This window comes from Protopterus annectens, chromosome 9.part0, assembly GCF_019279795.1.
Source record: "Protopterus annectens isolate FY-2018-M chromosome 9.part0, PAN1.0, whole genome shotgun sequence".
In the NCBI taxonomy this organism is placed as follows: Eukaryota; Metazoa; Chordata; order Ceratodontiformes; family Protopteridae; genus Protopterus; species Protopterus annectens.
Genome location: NC_056743.1, coordinates 713,034,310 through 713,055,088, shown reverse-complemented (window position 1 = coordinate 713,055,088; position 20,779 = coordinate 713,034,310). Strand labels below are relative to the sequence as shown.

Here is a 20,779-nt window from a genome sequence, read left to right as displayed (position 1 = left end):
ATCAGTTTATCTGTGAAGTATGTGAGTTAGACACTAAAATAGCTGAATGGAAGGGAAAAAAATGTATATTCACTGCCTTACTTTTTAGAAGGAGGAACGATTAAAAACTTCACTTCAAGAAATGTTTGTTTTTATTGTATTTTAGTCCTTGTGCACATATGGGCAGACTATCAAAGGGGTTGCTGGGGGAAATCATTAATTTATAGGTCAGTGAAGTGTTTCTGCATGCACGGTCAAACTCTTGAAGTGATCGCTGGGGAAAATAACTTATTTTGTGCATTTTAGTGCTTGTACATGCTTGAACAAACCACTGAAGTAGTTGCAGGGGGAAATAATTCCTTTGTATGTCTGTGAAGTGCTTGTACACAGACAACCTACTGAAGGGATTGCTGGGAGCAAGTTCATGGATTGCAAAGCAGATATCAGATGTGTAGCAATGCTTTTAACAACTACTGTGCATACTGCACAGATAATTGACAGAACACTTCATTGGTATATGCCTCTTTACATAATTTCGTATTTATATCTCTTTATACTTAAGGCATTGTGTTAGCATAAATGGTTTCTATGAATTGTGCCGTAGCTACACTCACTCTCAAAAACCATGAATACCCCTACCATATTTGTACAAATGTCTGAGTGCTGGCCTAAGTTTCTATCCGATAGCATTGCAGAAACATTTTGTTTAGCTTAAAGATGACTATAGAGTTCATCTGAAGACAATTCAAATGCAGTTATGCATTCCTTAGATTGCTTACAATCTTCCACAGTGGCTATATATTTGACAGAGAATCAGTAAATATTCCTATATCTTTGCTGGAAGAAAATTATAAAATGCTATATGTGTCCACTAACAGAAAATACAGAGACACTAAAACACTGATAATTATATAATATCTTTTATCAGACCTACATATGTTTTTCGATTACTCTAGCTTTCTGAATGGCTCATAGCAACCCCGAAGCTTGAATATTGGCAAAACCTATGTTGGTTCATTAAAAGGTAATACATCATGCCTGTGTTCCAGTGTTTTTGTGTGTAACACTTCTGCATAATTCCGTTAAATGAAGACTGTTCTTACATAATCCTCACAGAATGTATCTGTTCTGGAGTGTAATAAAAGACTGGAAGGGACCTCTCTTCCTGAAACTCATGTGGTGATTAAAAGCTTTCTTCTTTCACTCATCTTTTTACCTCTGTAGTGACATACTGCATAAAGCATTTTTTTTGCTAAGTATCCTTTGATATATGGGTTCAATTCCTGCCACTTCCTCTCTGAAAATAAATCTTTCTAGGTGAGATTGGGATTAGCAAAATAGAGCACACTTGTCTTCTTTGTCCACTTTATTCCACTCGCTAGCACTTTGGCTTTACAGCCTTTGAAGTAGATAGGACCATGATTCCCTTCCTTCTTTATATACTACTCTTTTAAAGAAACATATCCTGCTAACAGTAGTTCCCAGAAATAATTTCCATTTAATTTCCGTATTTAGTCCATGGACTATAAGTTAAATATGTCAGCATAAAATAACTATCATAAAAGCCATTGTTTATTATTGTATCTTGCACATGGTGAACATTGCAACAAAAGCATATATTTTAACTTTCTCACTTCATGTAGCTGCTCTGTAAAATGTTTAGCAAGGAAGGAAATTATGGCCTTATTTTCTTGAATGGCTGTAAAGCTTAGGTACTAATGTGAAAAACTATAAAGCTGAAGCACTAGTAAGTGGAATAAATTGGGCAAAGCAGATGCATATCTTAATTTTGTTGTTTTTATGATGAAGATTTGCCTACACATTCCTTACTGCAAGTCATCTTTATTGATAGCTAATTCATAAGAGATGAGCTTTGTCTTTAGAACAGCCAGTACTGAAATTATTGAGCTATCGCCTGCTGGTAGGATTTCTATAAACTTCAAGTGAACTTCTTTGAACTCATGAAGTGTGTAAGGGAGCTTTCCAACTGTTAAACATGATGTTTGACAGAATCTAAACTTGTTTCCAAGGTATTCCTTTAATAACAGCTGGGTTTACTGCCAGATTCTGGAGAGACCCAAGCCTTTGTCTTCATAATAAAAGAAATAACAGTAAATGTATAGGTATTCTTTTGTCCAGGAAGAATGGCTTATCCTATTTATTCTTTGGCCTTTTTCCTTAAACTAAGATATTGGGAAGATCTGATAGCTGGTTAAAGTTTACATGCAAAAAAGCTTGCCAGACATTCTCCAGTAGTTCTGATGGACCAGCGATCTGCATATTATAGCAGCTGCAACATTTGTTTTTTTAATTTGGATTGTTAATTATCGTGTCTGTTATGTGCTTATTCCTGTTGGACCACCGTAGTCATCACGAGTTTCAAGAAAAGTGATTTGCTCCATCTGATTTTTTATCACAGTCTTTATTTAATGTAAATCAAATATCCTGGGCATCTTCCAAAAACTGCTGATCCATAGCTGTCAAGTTCAGCACCATTTTCAAGTCAATGCTTACAGAACACAAAAAGTATGCTGAGAATTTTTTTTGTAAAAATATCTGTAAGATGTCAAAAATTAATAATGTGGTTCAGTCCACAGTTCTGCACACTTCAGAAAGCTAGCAGGTTCTTCAACAAATAAAGCTGTAAGAAACTAATACATTCACTACTGCTTCTCTAGGCACTTTGAGTCTGTACATTATTTTTCCTTCATTTTTTTAAGATTTTGATATTGTCCCAATAGAGCAATTACCTTAAAGGCCCATTTCTGACTTTTATTCACTACTGCCTTCCCACATATTTCTTTCCTTCTTTTATTAAATGACATGTAAAAAAAAGACAAAACATTCTATATTTTCATTTTTTAAAGTTGCATTTCCATCCATAAGGAGGCGCATAAATAGTATATGTAATAGTTTACATGAAACCGACAGGAATATTTTCAATCATGCTGGCTAACTTTGCAAACTCGTATTGTCTTTGTTAATTATGTTGGTCAAACTAAATTACTTTCAAAATAGTTTGTGTGTGTATATAATTGCAAGCTTTCCTTCAGTGTTTGTACTGCATGTTTGTGTGATATCACAGGCACGGGGAAAAGTAATAAGATCAGCTATGGTTATCTTATTTCAGTGTCTGCGGTGCAGCAGCACTTATGTGCATATCACACACTAATGAGCACCAATGGAGTTGCATTTACAAATTAAGTTCTGAACCTAGAATGTGTTCTTTAATATTATGGCATATCCTTGTATATCTTGACTTGGTGCAGTAATGAAGTAAATAGTCCTGAATTATTACAGAAAGTACCTTATCTCATTACATCCGAGTGATGCCTCCAGGTGCATCTGCAGTTAACTCCTACTGACACCACAAGGCGTCAAATATTGCTTGTTCATATTTGCATCAATAATTCAAAACCGTGCATGTACAAGGTTTTAATAGATTTCATCTTAATGCTTACACAATGGCAAACAACTGCATTAATATTTCAACTCCGTTTGGTGCAGGTAAATAGATATTGACTGTTGTTTTTATGGTATTAATATATATATATATATATATATATATATATATATATATATATATATATATATATAATTTTCACATTTTTCTAAATATCTCAACAACCAAGTAACACAGACAGAACTCCTTAGCCTCATGTGAAAGCTGTTAGCCGGATGAATAAAATGCTGTTGACAGTATGTGTGTAACTTAAGTAGTTGCTGAGCTATTATAAGTTGTTTATGAAATATTACAAATGTAATAGTAACTGGTTTTACTGTGACTTATAAAATTTGGCTTAAGACCTAGAACCTAAAGAATACTACCACTATAAAATAGTTTATGCTGAAGTGTTTGCCATTTATACATCTTTTATAACCTCTACGGTTCCAGAGATATGAGCATTTGTTTGACATGTGAGGACAAAATTTGATTCTGTCAAAAGTCTTAGGCCCCACCCATTGGAAGTTACAGTGCAAACATCCTGAGCTCCCTTGGAGTGAATGAGTTAACATGTGACAGCAGACACTTATTTTACTTATATTTGTCCATTACTAAGTTTTTCTTTTTAACTGTTGTCATTTTGTGTTGCACTTTTTTCATGATGTGCCACATAGTGCAAACAGCGGAAGTGGGTAATGGCTGTGTTTATCTGGTTTTCACAAAGCTTATTGGATCACTTACAAACCAGATGGCCAAAAATTGTAACCAGATACATTGTTAATGCCCCTGGCCATTGTGAAAACCTGGCCTGGAGTACAAATGGTACTGGGTTCTAGTACTTTGTGTGCAACCTTTCTTTTAATGTTGTGACATTGCAGCTTACATCAATGAAGTACAGCACAGACAACTGTTTCCTCAACATTCTTGTGGCAACATGTGTAAGTGTAGAACTGCCATACACATGGTCCTGTGTTTGAATACGCCATATTCCATATAGTATTATTTTTACTGATAGAGTAATCTATGTATTATTGCATTTATGATCAAATGTATGACTGTGAATATACTGTGTAGTATAGTCCTGTAAATTTATTCCTGGTATCTTGACTGGCATGGCTTTAACTTTTGCAAAAAACATACACAACTGCCTATACATGACATTGTTTTCCACCGTTGCATTCTGCTTGGCAGACATTAGCAGTGTGACTCACCTTTGTGCACCGCTTACCTACACACAAGTAGGTGTGACTTGCATGAGTGTATACTTTAACCATCGCACAAATCTGCTCACTGCACTATGGAACTGTATATATGATGCTTTCTTATTTTGTGTTAATTGTCCATTTCCTTTGTATGACATAAAACTACATGTGGAAAGACTGAAAATTTAGAGCACATTCGAAGTATGCATCATGTATTCACAATACATGTATGTGTTGTGCTCCCAAGCAGTACAACTCTGGAGGCTCAGTATTTTTTTTACATATGTATATCAACCACACTGAAAAGTGTAATATATAATTTTGTGTGCTCCCTCATGGACAGGGCCAGTCTGTGGTGCTGACAACCTTGCTCTGCTAAACTTAAACATACAGCTATGCTCAATAAGGGTACTTGCACAGCTAGGCTTCTACACACCCTAGGGCTGTTAGGCTACTGGCATGATATGAACCTATGAAAACTCTTTGCCTATGCAGGTCTTCCACCCTCTTATCCCCACATGGCCTGCTGATGTCATCTAATAAAAGTTGATCTTCAGCCATGTAAAAGTCATACTTGTGCCATGGCACTTGTGTATATTACTGAGTTCAGTAGTCTATGTACATAGGTAGGGGTTCTGTTCTCACTGCAGTAAACTGTGTGTGTGTGTATCTGTCTGTTTGTCTAGACAGAAGAGCAAGTGTGTATCCTGCAGTTACCACCCCACTCCCATAAATTGATGGTATTTTGATACTTGCACCTGCCTACAATTCCATTACAGGCAGGCCTCCCACTTTCTACTCTCCAACATATACTGCTGATGTCATCCACTATACATTGACCTGCTGCAATGCAGATGTCAGACTTGTGCTGTGGAGCTTGCATAGAGTAATTAAATAGGAAGGGGTTCTGTTCTCACTGCAGGCAACTTGGAGTGTATGTGTGTGTGTGTCTCTGTCGATGTGCTATCCTACAATTACTTTTCCAATGGCATGGCTTGCTAGTCTTTTGATACTTGCACAAGCCTACACATCCATTTCATGCAGCTCACCACAATCTCTTTTACTCCACATGACCTGATGATGTTATGCACTATAAGTTGACCTGCAGACATGTAAAAGGCATTGTGCCATGGCACTTTTGTAAAGTTCGGTAGTCTGTTTAATTAGATAGGTAGGGGTTCTATTCTCATTGCTGTCAACTGTGTGTTTGTGTGTGCATGTACACGTGTGTGTGAGCCGTTACTTAACATTAGAGTCTCTTACATCAGCACATGGGACACTGTTATACAGTATGCTCAACAGACAGTGCTGATGCCATTGGCTATATCAGATTCTTGCATATGCAGTCATCCCACCAGGACAGGATCAGACACTGTCCTGGAGCCCAGGCAGATGTCACCTTTGGTTAATAGGAGATTCCTAGGCTATTGGCCCTAGGGCCTTTATAAGCCTAGCCATGTTTATTTATTTTATTTATTTAGTGCATTTGTTTACCAGGAAGATCCACTAGGCCTAGGTGAGCCCATTTTCAGTGGAGGCTTGGGGAGAAAATCTCCACATGACATTAAACATGTTGAAGATTACAATAAAAGATAGAAAGCTAGTTAATAGTTACATTGATAGCTAGAAGGCAGATACATAAAATACAGACATATAGTTACAGTTACATAGATAGCTAGAAGGCAGTGCAGTAAACAATCTTAGGCATTGATTTAACAGTGATATTAGAACATGCAGAGTACATACATATTGACCAGTTGAGTGGAAAGAGGAGGGGGGTGAAGTGGTAGTGGCAGAGTAGGGGAAGAAAGTGACAGGGTTATTTTTGGCATGGGCATAAGCAGCAGGAGGAGAGGTGTTGTCTAAGAGATTTTTTTAAAGAGTGGAAGGTAGGTGATGAAGGTTATTGTGGTTGGGAGGGTATTCCAGAGTTTGGAAACAGTGAAGGAATAGAGCATTTCACTGGCTGGGTGGTGGGGTTTGTCTACCTTAAGCAGTGTTTTATCTTCTTATCTAAGAGGTCTATTTGGTTGGTACAATAATAATAATGAGGAGAGAGAGGGACATGCTGTGGGTTTATATATCATTTTATGTGCAGTAGTTAAGTGCAGGTAGTTGCGATAGAGTGTTAGCTCTAGCCAGTTTAGTTGTTGCAGCAAGGAACAGTGGTGTGATGAGGATCTAGCATTGGTTGCAAATCTGGCAACCTTATTGTAACATGCGTTGAGCTTTGTTTTAAGAGATGAGTGGATATTTGTGAGTATGGGGGTACCATATAGCAGGGATGGAAGTAGAAAGGCTGAGGCTAGAGTCTTTTTAGCAGTGTTATTGAGGTAATAGCTATGCCTATAAAAGGTGCCCAGTTTCTGATGTGTTGTTTTTTTATGTTATTGAGTATGTGATCAAATGTTAGGGTTTCTTCAATAATGACTCAGAGCAGTTTAATATACCCTTGTTCCCTTATTGACTAAGTTGCGAGGCCTATATTTGCAGTGTGAGTCTATGATCAGTACTGACTGCCCTTATCCAAGAGGAACATAGGTGACAACCCTGGGGTAAATTTACAGTCTCCCATACACTTGTCAAAGTTGAACTTAAACTGGGTCATTGAGGAGCTCTGTTTTACATGAATTGGGAGTTTGTTCCAGAGGAAATCTCTGGGAGACATATCCATATCTCCAGCATGTCCTGTTAATGTCACAGGCCAGGTTAACATCCCTAGAGTGAATGAATCTTGTCCCATGTCCGTTGTGAATGTTCAGCATTTCCATTAGGACAGGGCCTGAGTCTGCTCTGTAGGCCAGGCACAAGCTGCCTCTCAGCAGCCTATAAGATGCAAAGTACAGTGACAGGGCCTTCAGTCTGTCCATGAAGGTCCTGTGTTTCATGCACTGAATTTTCTTGGTGAGAAACATCTGTGATCTCTCCAGCTGATGCAAGTGTCTGCTGAGGTACATACAGAAAGGAGCGTTGTTCTCTATTAATGGTCTGAGGGATGAGTACACAGGAGTTATAACATACTTCTCTCTGGATGAGCTGCTTTACTTACTAGATGTATGACATAGAAGGCCTTCCTTACCACCGTGGACACATGGTGATCAAAGTTAATGTTGCTTTCAACCCATGTTCCCAAATCCCTCACCACAGGGTTTGAGCTTATGGGAGTACTGTTAATATTGTAACTTGCAGGGACTTCTCCTTTGCCCAAAGGGATGATAACACATTGTTTTGCATGGTATTCTTTTGGTGATGCAAAGTGTTGTTTTTGCACCTAACGTACGTTTTGGCATTGTGGCAAAAAAGTTCAACCTTGGTCTCATCAGACCATAACACATTTTTCCACATTCTTTTGGGAGACTTGATGTATTGTTTAGCAAATTTTAGCTGGGCCTGGATGTTTTTTCTGTGTAAGAAAAGGCTTCCATCTTGCAGCCCTACCCCATAGTCCAGACATATGGAGGATACGGGAGATTGTTGTCACATGTAGTATACAACCAGTATTTGCCAGAAATTTCTGCAGCTCCTTCAGAGTTGTTGTAGGTCTCTTGGCATACTCTCTGACCAGTTTTCATCTGGTCTTTTCATCAATTTTGGAGGGACATCCAGTTCTTTGCAACATCACTGTTGATGACTGTCTTCACTGTGTTCCATGGTATATCCAGTGCTGTGGAAAATTTTTGTACCCTTCTCCTGAGTGATACCTTTCAACAATGAGATCTCTCTGATGCTTTGTAAGCTCTCTGTGAACCATGGCTTTTGCTGTAGCAGGCAATTGAGTAAATGTCAGGAAAAGCCTACTAGGACAGCTGAACTTTATTTGGGGTTAATCATAGTCTCTCTAATTGATGGCAGGTGTGTGTACCCAAGAAGACTGAATGCTGTCATTAAATCAAATGGTACTTCAGCAAAGTATTAGTTTAAGGGTATGCATACACAACAAAGTATTAGTTTAAGGGTGTGCATACTTATGCAACCAGTATATTGTATGTGTTTTTATTTTTTATATTTTCCCTTAACAGATTTGTTTTTCAATTGAATTGTACAGGTTATAGGTCACATTAAAGGTGGGAAAAGTTCTGAAATGATTTATCGTGGTCTCATTTTTTTATATCACAAAAACCTGGCATTTTAACAGGGGTATGTAAACTTTTAATATCCACTCTAAGTATGATTGTAAATTCTTTTTCATAAGACCCGTTGCTCCTACTAGTACTGGAACTGTCTAGGTAACTTTCTTCCACATTGCTCTTTTGCCTACAAATCCTGCTATTTTATGACTTTGTGTCTCTCTGTACATAAGACACTATAGTCACTGGGTGTAATGATTTCAATAATCATAGCTACATTTGTCTTCTTTTCAAGGACTACCATATCTGTTTTTTTATTGAACTGTTGGTAATGGATGATCCCATGTAATATAAACTTCATTTTCTATGATGTTTGTGGCTCATGTTCCAGTGCTTTTCAGCTACTTCAGTATTATAATGTTTGCATAATCCCCATTGCAACAGTCTTGCCACATTATTATGCCTTTCAGCGTACAATCCTCCTGCCATTAGTATATCACAACCAGCAACAAGGTGTACAACTGTTTCCATTTCTGTTTTACAAAACCTACATTTGTCTGTTTCTCCCATGTGTTCAGTGGACTTTGTAAACCAATGTGCTCGTAGTCCACTGTCCTGAGCTGCCAGTATTAACCTTTCATCTTTTGGTTTAAATTCATCTCTCCTTAACCATTTGGGCATTCAGTCCTACTCAACATGAGGTTGTTCCAACAGTTTCCTATACTTGCAAATATATTTATGCATTTTCTACATTTCTTGACGTCTCATCTGATGCTCACCTTGTATTCTTTCTTTTGTTTTTTGGCACATTCAGTTACTACTTGATTTGTACTTGCTTCTGGTTTGATTTCCATTCCATCTTGGTGCAGATATGCTTCAGCTAAACTAAGCTAGGAAGTCATCTTGGACTTGTTCTCCTCATGTTTCAAAACTTTGACTAAGTTTGGGTCTTTTGAGGTCAGCAGATATGTATGGAGTCCCACTATCACAGATCTATACATGTAATCAATTTTGAGGAGGCTCATACCTCCTTCAGAACAGGGAATGTATAGTCTTCATATGAACTGATTTTTATAAATCATTTAATGAGCACGAAGCATCCTCCTTGTTTTTTTGTCCAAACTATTCAACACCTTTTGAGGCCAGTCAATCACGCCAAAACTGTAAGTTAGGACAGTAAGAGCAAATTGGTTTATGGCTTCCCATTCCCAGCTGTGTGAGTTTGTCAATGATGCCTGAGTGTGGGATGTGTCAAAGACCTTGGCTAAGTTGAGATGTGCTGTACATACTGTTTTGTCTTTATCCAGGGCTTTGGTGACATTCTCAGAGAAGTACACTAGATTTAATAAGCATACTCTAATCTTAAAACCAAATTGGGTTAGGTCAAGAGTTTGAAGGTCAGTTATGTCTTTGTTGATCAGGTTCATGATGATTCTCTCCATGGCCTTGCAGATAAGGCTAGTTAGGCTTATGGCTCTATAGTTCTCAGGGTCAGTTGACAGACCCCTTTTGTGCAAGGGAATTAATGTTGCTGTTTTCAGCTCTGCTGGGACAAAGCCAGTACCTAGACTATGGTTGAAGACATTGCTTAGTGGTTACTCTAGGTCCTGTTATAGACCATTTAGTAGGCAGCTGGGGATGTTATCCAGTCCCATATAGGCTGTGTTTTTGGCCATGGAGAGTGTGGTTATGACCTGCTCTTTGGAGATACTAGGTAGAGGACTGGTGACAGGTATGCTTTGGGGTATGTCTGGTGGAGACTGGGGGATGATGTTTGCACAAACCTGTCTGCTAGCAGGTTGGTGATGTCCTCAGGGTCACTATGAGTGGTACCATCCACTACTAGTTCAGCACAAACTGGGCCTTCCCTTTTAGATTTCTGTCAGAGCTAAAGAATGCCTTGTTATTATCCTTAGCTAGGGATGCTAGTTTAGCTTTGTACTTGGCTTTAAAGTACTTTACAAGATATCTAATTTGCTTGTTCAAGCTGTGGAGGGTGTCCTTCCTCTGATTAGTCAGTTCATTCTTGCTCTTAGACATTATTTTTTTCTACTTGTATAACCTATTTATGCTTGATGCCCACCAGGGTGGCTTGTTTTTTTGTGAGGACCTCATTTTGATCTGTTCGGGTACAGCTGAGTGTATACATTTGTTTAAGTGTTCATACAGAGCATTTGGGTACACCTGTATAGCAGTCATTGTTGGCAGTGGTAGCAATGGGTTTGCAACTATTTATGGCATCACTTAGGAGGGTATAGTTTGCTTTGGAGAAATTTTACATCCTTTTTGCACTTGGGGGGGGGGTTCAGGTATGACCATTAATTCTAACAGGACAGAATTCTGAACACACAGGGGGTGGTACAGAGACCCAGTATGGTGGTGAGTACTAAATCTAGGACATTTGAGTCCCTTGTGGGCATGCAGACTATCTGTTCCAGAGCATTTTTATTAAGAAAGTCCAGGAACTTTATGGTGAGCATGTTTTTGTTCATATATGACTGTCAGTAGAAGGATAGTTGAAATCACACATGACCAAGGCGTTTGGCTGCATAGTGAGTAGCAAGTAGGTCTAAGTAGTCAGAGTGGTCCTCCTGGTTCATGGTAGGGGACCTCTAACTAACAATGATATGGAAATCAGTTTTTCCTGCAGCTAGTTGCTCTTGGTGTAGTTTAGGGAGTCATACTGTTTGACTAGTCTTGAAGTGTATTTGTCTTTAATGAAGATGTATACACCTCTGATTCCAAGATGGCCACCAGCTAGGAAGCACACTTCTCAGACAGCTCCTGGCAAAAAGTTATAATCTAACCCAATCAGGGCTTCAGCACCTCTACTAACTCATCAAAAATCAAGAAATACTGTACTATACTGGATACCAAAGCATCTTTTCACAAGATTTTGTAAAATATACAGAATTTATATACATATCTGCAAAACCAGGTGAGCTGACAGGGGAATATCGCTAAGCAGTTCAGGCCTCACTGATAAACTACAGGAATCTACAGAGAAAATAAAAAAAACTTTTATAAATACAGTGACATGGACTCAATGGATGCTCAAACAACAAAAACAAGACATTCACAATTAACTTTACCAGAGAAAGAAGTCTGTACAAAGAGACAAAAAACTGCAAAACAGCAAACAGATCTACAGATGCAGACTGCCAGAATGAAGACTGAATAATCCTTTTTAATGGAAGAATTCAAAGCAGCTCTAACTCCTTTGCAGGAAGACATACACTCCTTTTCTACAAAACTAAATGCTTTTGGAAGTACTTTAGATCAAGTATTATCTAGGCTACAGAAAAATGAAGAGTAAACTGCAGAAAATGAAACCAAGATAGAAGAAATCAGAAGTACTAATACCACAGAAAAAACGGTGTCTGAACTACAATAAAAATAATAGCTCTAGAAGCAATGTCGAGAAGAAACAATATGCCTATCAGGGGCATCCCTGAATCATACGAACAAGCTTCATTGCATACTGCAATAACAGAAATAGTTGAAATACTCTTGGACAAAATTGCTGCAGTACAAAACATTGCAACAGAGAGATTTCATAGAGCATTAAAAAAATTTCAAACTCTTAATGTCCTAAGGCAAGTATATGTGAGATTACTGAATGCAGCTCATGCTAACATGGTTTTATAAGCTGGCAAAACAAAAAAAACAAATAATTTGGAAAAGAAATAAAATAGAAGTTGCACAGGACTTTCTGTGCATACTTAATAAAAAAACAAAATAAAGTTCCAAATGAAGTATCCTGCTTCTCTACAGTTCCAATACAAGGGATCTGCAAACAAAGTAAAAAGTAAAGAAGAGGCAAACTCAACTTTCTTAAAAACATTTAATGAAATCCCTCCAAAATAACCAGGGAAATGTAAGTAACATTTATACTGTTCTTATCTGCATTTAAAATGCATTTAAACTGTAAAAGACCTTTATTCCAATGCAATATGGGCGTCACTGGTATTTCTATGCATTATTTTGAAGTTTTTGAAGAGTCTTTACCTTTATATTTTAAGAAAAAGTCTCCATGGGCTTTATTTTCTACTGCAAATCTAAAGCCGTGTGAGTCACATCAGATGTCCCGTGATCTTTGACCTCGCGTTGCACATGTTAATTGTCTCATTCAGTGATGTCACCGCCAGTTCCAGTCTATGGTAGCCAAAAAGTCCCAGAAAGAAGCAAGAACCATGTGAATGCATTAAGACATCCAATAGCTCAACCAGATTGCCATTCAGGAAGTAAACTGCAGTATTACAAGGCTGAAAGTTGAGAGGCATATTTTCTTCTTGAAAAGAACAATGCATGGCTCAAAAATTACACAGGTACTGCAAACTTCCTTAATTCACTAACTGTAAGTCTTTAAAGGCAGTTATTGAAGAAGAATATTTATGTAATTACTGGCAAACTAGATGATGCAAAGGAAGAAGTCAAGTTTTAAACAAGAACTGAACAAGAAAGCTAAGGTTAAAATGATCCCTCCAGAATAAGATGGCTTATGAAGAAGATGCACTACAAGCTTGGACTTGGCTGTTATACTATTGTAAATAAAAATGACTTTATGCTCATTCATCAGTTTTTTTTTTCTCTCTATCATTGGACTAGTAGTAGTCGGAATACTAGAGAAGGTCAAGTAACATTTTCTGTACTAGATGCATTTTAATATGAAGCATGTTGTGGAGATATAACTTATGTTGACTTACCATATGCTTTTATAGGTTCATAGGTAGGTACTAGGCTATTGGTCCTAGGGCCTATATAAGCCTAGCCACAAAGGTACCCTTGCTTTCACCACCCAAGAAAATTATTTTCCTGTGCTCCTGTTGAGCAGAGCGACAGAGGTGATCCCCGGGGTGAATTTCCTATTTCCCATCCAATCATCAAGATTTTTCTTGAAGAGTGTTAATGAGGAGCTTTGTTTGATATAGACAGGTAGTTTGTTCCAGAGTATTGGAAGTATCTGAGACAAGAATCTATCCCTCCAGCATGTTCTGTTTATTCTATTGACAAGGTTTAGGTCCCTAGAGCATGTAGCTCAGAGGTATTGGGATTTCTATAAGTGGAGCATGTCCAACAGCTCTGGGTCTGACATAGTTTTGTATGTTAGGCAAAGATTGCCTCTGAGTAGGCGATATGCGACAGAGTAAAGCTGGAGTTTTTTGAGACGGTTTGCGTAGGGCATCTGTTTGAGGCCAGTAATCCTCTTTGTGAAGTATTTCTTTGGCCTTTCCATTTGTTGTAGATGTCTTGTGAGGTACATACCAAAAGTGGTCTAATGAGTGATGAGTAGAGGGGAACAATAACCTCTTTTTTCCTGGATGAGAAATCTTTTGTGATGAGGTGTGCCACATAGAAGGATTTCCTGACTACTGTGGCAATGTGATCATCAAAGGAGAGACTACTGTCCACCTGTGTCCCAAGTTCTGTTATCACACTTTCAGTGTTAAGTAGACTACCACCTATGTGGTAGCTCATTGGTACAGAGTTTTTAACAAAGGGGATGACAATGCACTTTTTGGCATTGAGCTTGAGGCCATGGCTTTGACACCAGCCATCTATCTCTGTGAGACCCTTTTGTAGGATGTCTATATCATTAGGAGTTTCAATTATGACTCCTAGTTTGCAGTCATCTGCGAACTTCATTAGCCAAAGACCTTCTGTGTTAGCCTGTACTTCAGAAAAGTAGATACCAAACAGGAGAGGACCCAGGACTGAACCCTGTGGTACTCCACTTGTCACTGGTCTGAAGTCAGATTTAAGAGTCTGCTACTTTCACAGTGTGCATTCTGTCAGTGAGCCAGTTGGCAACCCATCTTGTGACATAGGGATTTATACCTAGTTTAGTGAGTTTATCTATAATTCCAGAGTGAGGGATGGTGTCAAAAGCCTTGATGAAATCTAGATAGGCTGTGTGAATCACCTTATCCTCATCTACGGCTTTGGTGACTGATTTAAAGAAGTCTATCAGGTTTAGGAGACATGATCTGCCTTTTACAAACCTGAAATGGGTGGGGTCCAGAGTTTGGAGATTACCAATGTCTGTGTGTATAAGATCCATGATGATACTTTCCATGACCTTGCAGACCAGGCTCATTAGGCTAATGGGGTGGTAGTTCCAGAGGTCCGTGGATCCTTTAAGGAGTGGGATAACCATTGCTGTTTGCCATTCAATGGGCACAAAGCCTGAGGTGAGGCTATGATTGAACATGGTGCTTAAGTGGGGTGCCAGTTCATTTTGCAGTTCATGTAGAACGCAGCCTGGGATGTTGTCAGGTCCCATGGATGCTGTGTTCTTGACTTTGGAGAGTGTGGTTTTTATCTGTACAGCCATGATTACAGGAACTTTGCATTCTTCCGGTATAGAGATGGGCCCTTTAGGGGGTAAAGTTAGCGCTGAACCTATCTGCCATGATGGTAATCTCAGTTGGTTCTGTATATTTAGTGCCATTGTGCTGTAACTCAGAGCAGATCTGAGTGTTGCCATTGAGATTCTTGATATAGCTATAGAATGCTTTGTGGTTGTCTTGAGAATCAGTGGCGATTTTGTTTTCATAACTAGCTTTGGAGGATTTTATGAGGGATCTCAGCTTCTTACTGAGGCTAACCAGGGAGTTCCTCCAATCATGGGATTTTACTTTTTTTTGCATCAGTTTCTTTCTTCTGTTGTAGAGTTTGTTTATGGCAGGGGACTACCAGATTGGCTTCCTTTTTTGGAGGATAGCATCTTGATTCTGTTAGGGATAGCATGATCTATGCACTTGTTTAAGTGCTTATAAAGTGCATTTGTGTAGGATTCAGCAGTCATACCTCTATTGTCCATCTGCATGAGTGTCATGAAGTTTCCCCTTCTGTCTTAAAAAGTGTGAAGTTGGCTTTGGAGACATTTTTTTACTGTGGTTTCCCTAATGGGGGGTAGGCGCAGGATGTGGATGTCTAGGGTGATTAGCTTGTGGTCGGATCTGACCAGTGAGGAATTGACTTCTGGTGTGGAACACCAGTCACCCATGTTGGTAATGACCAGATCTAGGTTATTGCTGCCCCTGGTGGGGGTATTGATAAGATAAGTTGATCGAAGGCCTTGGAATTTATGAATTCCAGAAAACGTTGAGCAAAAGAGTTGGTACATGAGTAGTTTTTTCCAGTTAATGGTGGGGTAGTTGAAATTGCCCATTATTAGGGCGTTGGGTTGTACCATAATATTTTCCAGTGTATCAATAAATTAGGAGTGGAAATCCAGGGCCATGGTGGGGGATCAGCAGCAAGTTGCAATTTGGATTGCGGTCGTGCCCAGAGTTAGTTGCACTTGGATAATCTCGGATGCATTATGCTGAGCAACTAGCCTGGAGGTGTGGATATCCTCAATGAATTTATAAACATTAAGGATAAGGGAACTAATCTAAGGGGGCAACAAAAGCCAACACATTCTGGCTAGGCTTATAAATGCCTTCGGTCAGATTGCCTAGTACCTACCTATGAATATGGACACACCTCTGCCGTTAGTGTTTTGGTCTAGGTTAAGTTTCCGAAAGGTGTGGTATGAATTATGGCCTGGTAATGCAGGGGTGCTCTCTGGAGCCTTGAACCAGGTCTCTGTCACTGCACAGATGTCAATGTTGTCCATTTTAAGGAGTGCCTCAAGTGAATGCATTTTGAGGTTTAGACTTCTAGCATTGAGTAGCATTACCCTCAGATTTTGCTTGCTTGTACCTGTTATAGTGATGAATTTGTCATTCAAATCTTGCCTAAAAAAGGCACTATAGGGGTGGCAAGAGCCTTAGCCAGTATCCGGAATACCAAGGGCAACAGGTGCAGGCCATCTCTGGCAAAGCATCATGGTCTGTCGATCATATCATCCAAGACAGACAGACAATGGATCCCCTTAGAATGACACCAAAAGCTTAGCCAATTGTTGAAGTCAATAATTTTGTCCTTGTACTGTGGTATCATTCTGGGTTATGGCAGGATGCTACTCAGGGCTAGCTTCATACCTGCCTGGGCTACAAGATCAGATAGGAGGAACATAAGAACGGTACTTATAACGTATACTCGTATCTGCATAATACAATATGTAGTAGCAGAGCCCATTCTACTAAAAGAAGTTCTAATGTCTGAACTATATAGCACTCAACATAATGATTTGTGATAAAAGATTATAACTAGCCACATGGTTACATCTATAAGGTTATATATATTTTTATTCAAATATGACATTGCAAGCCACAACTTACCCCTACTGCCTAAATGGGTTAATAACATCTATGTTTGTTATCTTATTTAAGTTGCTGGCTGGGTGGTGTTTATCCTAGCAGTGTTGTGATGTTTTTTGGAATGCAAAATATTTACTGTTAGATGGTTAAAATTGTATATAGGGTTTCTTTTTTCAGTTCTAGAATGTTGTATATGTTACTTGTTTACTGGATTAACCTTTCTCTTTCAGCGGGTAGTGGTAAGTGGCCAGGCACCAAGGAAATTCTGAAAGAGAGTTATGTCACCTTCTCCTCTCATGCTATTATTTCTCAACACAGAGTAACCTTTACTCAAAATGCTTTGACAAAGATCCCCCTATAACACACACAGTTAATTCAGGTACAGGAATATCTAAAATAATACTCACACAACATGATTAGCATAGCCTCATGGAATGTAAATGGCTTACAGGACATTAAGAAGGAAAAGCTAGTTATGCACCTCATATACAAGTCAAAGACAGATATAACTGTTTTGCAGGAAACTCCTATGACTATGGAACAATGGGACAAGGAAGCAGATACCAGTAGATGCATTCAGAAAATGATAGCAGCTGGGGACAGTACCTCATCAAGAGGCACAGCTATAATAATTAAGAAATATTTTAAAGGGAACATCATTAAATATAGTTATAATACTAAAGAGAGATGGTGGTATTTCACATATTTGCTTTCAACATACAAAAAAAAACTGTATTACTTTGTAATGTTTATGGTCCTTGTAACTATCAGCTTGATTTCTTAATAGAAATGTATAACTTACTAAATAAGCACCCAGATCATCATAATTGGAGGAGATTGGAATATAACAATGAATCCACTCAAAGATAGGTCATATAAAAATTATACTCCATCTCCCCAAGCCACAACATTTTTATCAGAACTAATTGAAGATTTCAGCTTAACAGATCCCTTTGAAGTTAACAACACAGACAGTCTAGGTACCAGATACACATATTTCTCCCCATACCATAAATCCTGGTCTAGAATTGACATATTTCTAATTTCTTAAAGTTTTGCTCATTATGAAGTACAGTATAACTCAAAACCTAGATCATTATCAGACCATTCAAAAATAAATCTAATAACACCAAATAAAACTGATTTTACTTCCCACATTATATCAAACTGGACATTAACCTTACACCTGTGGAAAATTAAAGAAGTGGAACCAGAGATTATAAATTCTCTTATGCATTTAAATGAAAACTTTGCAAACAGTGATATCCCTTTGGATATTCAATGGGCAGCTTTTAAAGTTTCGGCTAGGAGTGCCCTCATCCAAAAAGCATCATATTACAAAAAACAAAGAAGGGAAAATATAAGTAAAATAGAAAGTATACCAAGACATTTTTAACTTGAACTACAAAGAAATTGCACTCCTACTACAAAGAAATTGCACTCCTACTATTGAGAAACAAATAGCAAATCTACAGAAGCAGTTAAATGAGATTCTAATGCAACAATATACATTTACAGAACTTAGAATGGTACACAAGTAGTCAGAGTGGGGACAACCCCCTTCCAAAATGTTAGCAAGACTTATCAATGTAAGGAACCCCACTTGTAAAATACAAGAAATAAAATATAAAGACATATAACGGCCAGTGATTCTCAGGGCTTACCGTGTCCTAGTTTCCATGCCTGCCTGAATTAGCGCTTGGGCTGGAACTACGATCTGAGCGAACGCTCAAAAATGGAGTGGTATTTGGTAAATGTTAATGGAGTGCTGTTAATTTAACATTGTCTGAGTGCTAAAAGAACCTAGCCTCCCCTCCTAACCTATTACATGTTACAACATATACTATCTTGGCTGTATGGCTTAGTGTCCTGGCTTGTATGCTAGCCTGGATAGGTGCTTAAGCAGGAACTGTGTATAGCTTACCTGAGCATACTCCCAACTCAGTGAGACTCCTGTAGAGTGAGAATTAGCTTGTGGCACCTCAAATATGTGTAGATAGTATTACACATACCCATCGCTAGCTGTTTGATTATATTTGTGTCACCTTCTATTAGCATAAGTTATTATTTAGTCAAGCTATATTGAATTGCTGTATATAATCTGTATAGTTACTGCCCAGTCCTGTTGTTAATGTGGTGGACATTGAGGAACTAGTCCGAATATTTTAACACAAGGTGTTTTTTTTTCACTAGCTTCTCATGTAATTAATAACCTTAGTATCCCTGTGACTTGCTGCTTATACTACTCTGGACCTAGCTCAACACTGCAGCATTTATTAAGTATTTTCTAGCTAGACTGCTGTACACTGCTTCAACCTTTTTCCTTACTTTGAGTACTCTGTACCATTATTTAGTTTCAATAGGTGCTAGTATGCCTTGCTTTGTATCTGTAAACTCTGCAGTGAAAGTTTTTCAACTGTTTGTATGAACTTGAATACTCTGAGTATTACCCCAACTGTATTTTAAAAGTCTGTCTGTTTGAACTGAATGCTCTGTGTACTACCCTAACTGTCTTTTAAATGTCTGTTTTCTTACCCCTTCACTGTTTCTCTTGTCCCCACTGTTCCTAGGTTTGAAACATCTATCCTACACTAAAACCTTATGAACCTACCTACCTGGTGAAAGGACTCCTTGCAAGCAAATCCAACCAACAGTCCTCTAAAGCCAAAAGACTTGCCATCCTGCTTAAGAACCCTGTTCACTAGGAGGCACTAAAGTATGTGTTATCCAACAGAGTGGTAATATTTAAACACATGCTTAATATCTGGTTTATGTATTATAAGCTACCTAGACAGGATACCTAGCAGCCTTACTCCCCTCTCTATCCCTTAATATTTATATGTTTTTTTGCTCCTGTGCTGTCTCCTGCGACTATCTACAGGAGCCTTCGCAAACCCTGTACCATCTCTCTCTGCTCACTTGCTTCTGTTATAATTACAATATCTGACCACTAGATGACAATCTAAACCAGGATAGCTCCTAATTAATCTATCTTTCCCTGATTTCTAATGAAATTAAAGTTCTGACTCAGGATTGAGAACTTTCTTTCGGCCCTATCTCTCCACTCAACCTGTTACTTTCCACTAGCACTGCTCTGAGCTACCATTTACTTTCATGACCACTGTTTCCTCCCCCCTATACCTATTCCTTCCCAACTAAGCTACATTGTTGTTAGCTGCTTGCTGATAGGTTTTTGCTGACTTACTCGGTTACCTGTCTGAACCCACTCCGTTCGCCCTGCTGGCTCACTCTGCTCCTCTAGCCTACCTCCAATTCCCTCCCACCCTCAGGAGTCCTAACCATAAACCTCCGCTGGCCACACCCCCATTCCTATAGAACCAATCCCCTCCTCCTACTCCTTAAATGCTAACTACCCTAGTTCACCACTTATAGATACTCATTACTTCAATAAGTACTTAATCAATTTACAAACTCAATATCCAACTTACTACAAAACCTTGCAGAACCTCCCCACTGTCATCCTCTTTAAGATACCTTTTCCCAATTACTTATTTACCTAATCGTTCACTATGACCATTACAACCAGATCCTAATACCCAATACTATTCCTCTTAATTGCCCTCCTACCTTTACTATCTATAACCTATGTCCTAACTAAATATTTACATCTTACCTTGACTATCTTCAACCAGTCCCTTAAACAAACAACCCTGACAGACCTACCACCTTACTTAAACTTTATTAATATTACCTCTACACCCTCCTATTTAGTGCCAAAGTTTCATCGTTTAGTCCACATTAACTGTAACCAACCCAAGAAAAGAAAATACACACCCTGTAAATTCCTAAATATACACAGGATTAAAAATGCTAAACTTTTAGATGGTGACATCCATCCAAACCCTGGCCCCAACG

The 20,779-nt window shown here is 38.5% G+C and overlaps 1 protein-coding gene across 1 annotated transcript in view; it reads left to right on the top strand.

The window, feature by feature from the left end:
• LUZP2 (leucine zipper protein 2) overlaps window positions 1-20,779 on the top strand; it is a 4,367,081-nt gene that overhangs the window by 2,567,348 nt on the left and 1,778,954 nt on the right. The gene's annotated exons all lie outside the window — the stretch shown is intronic.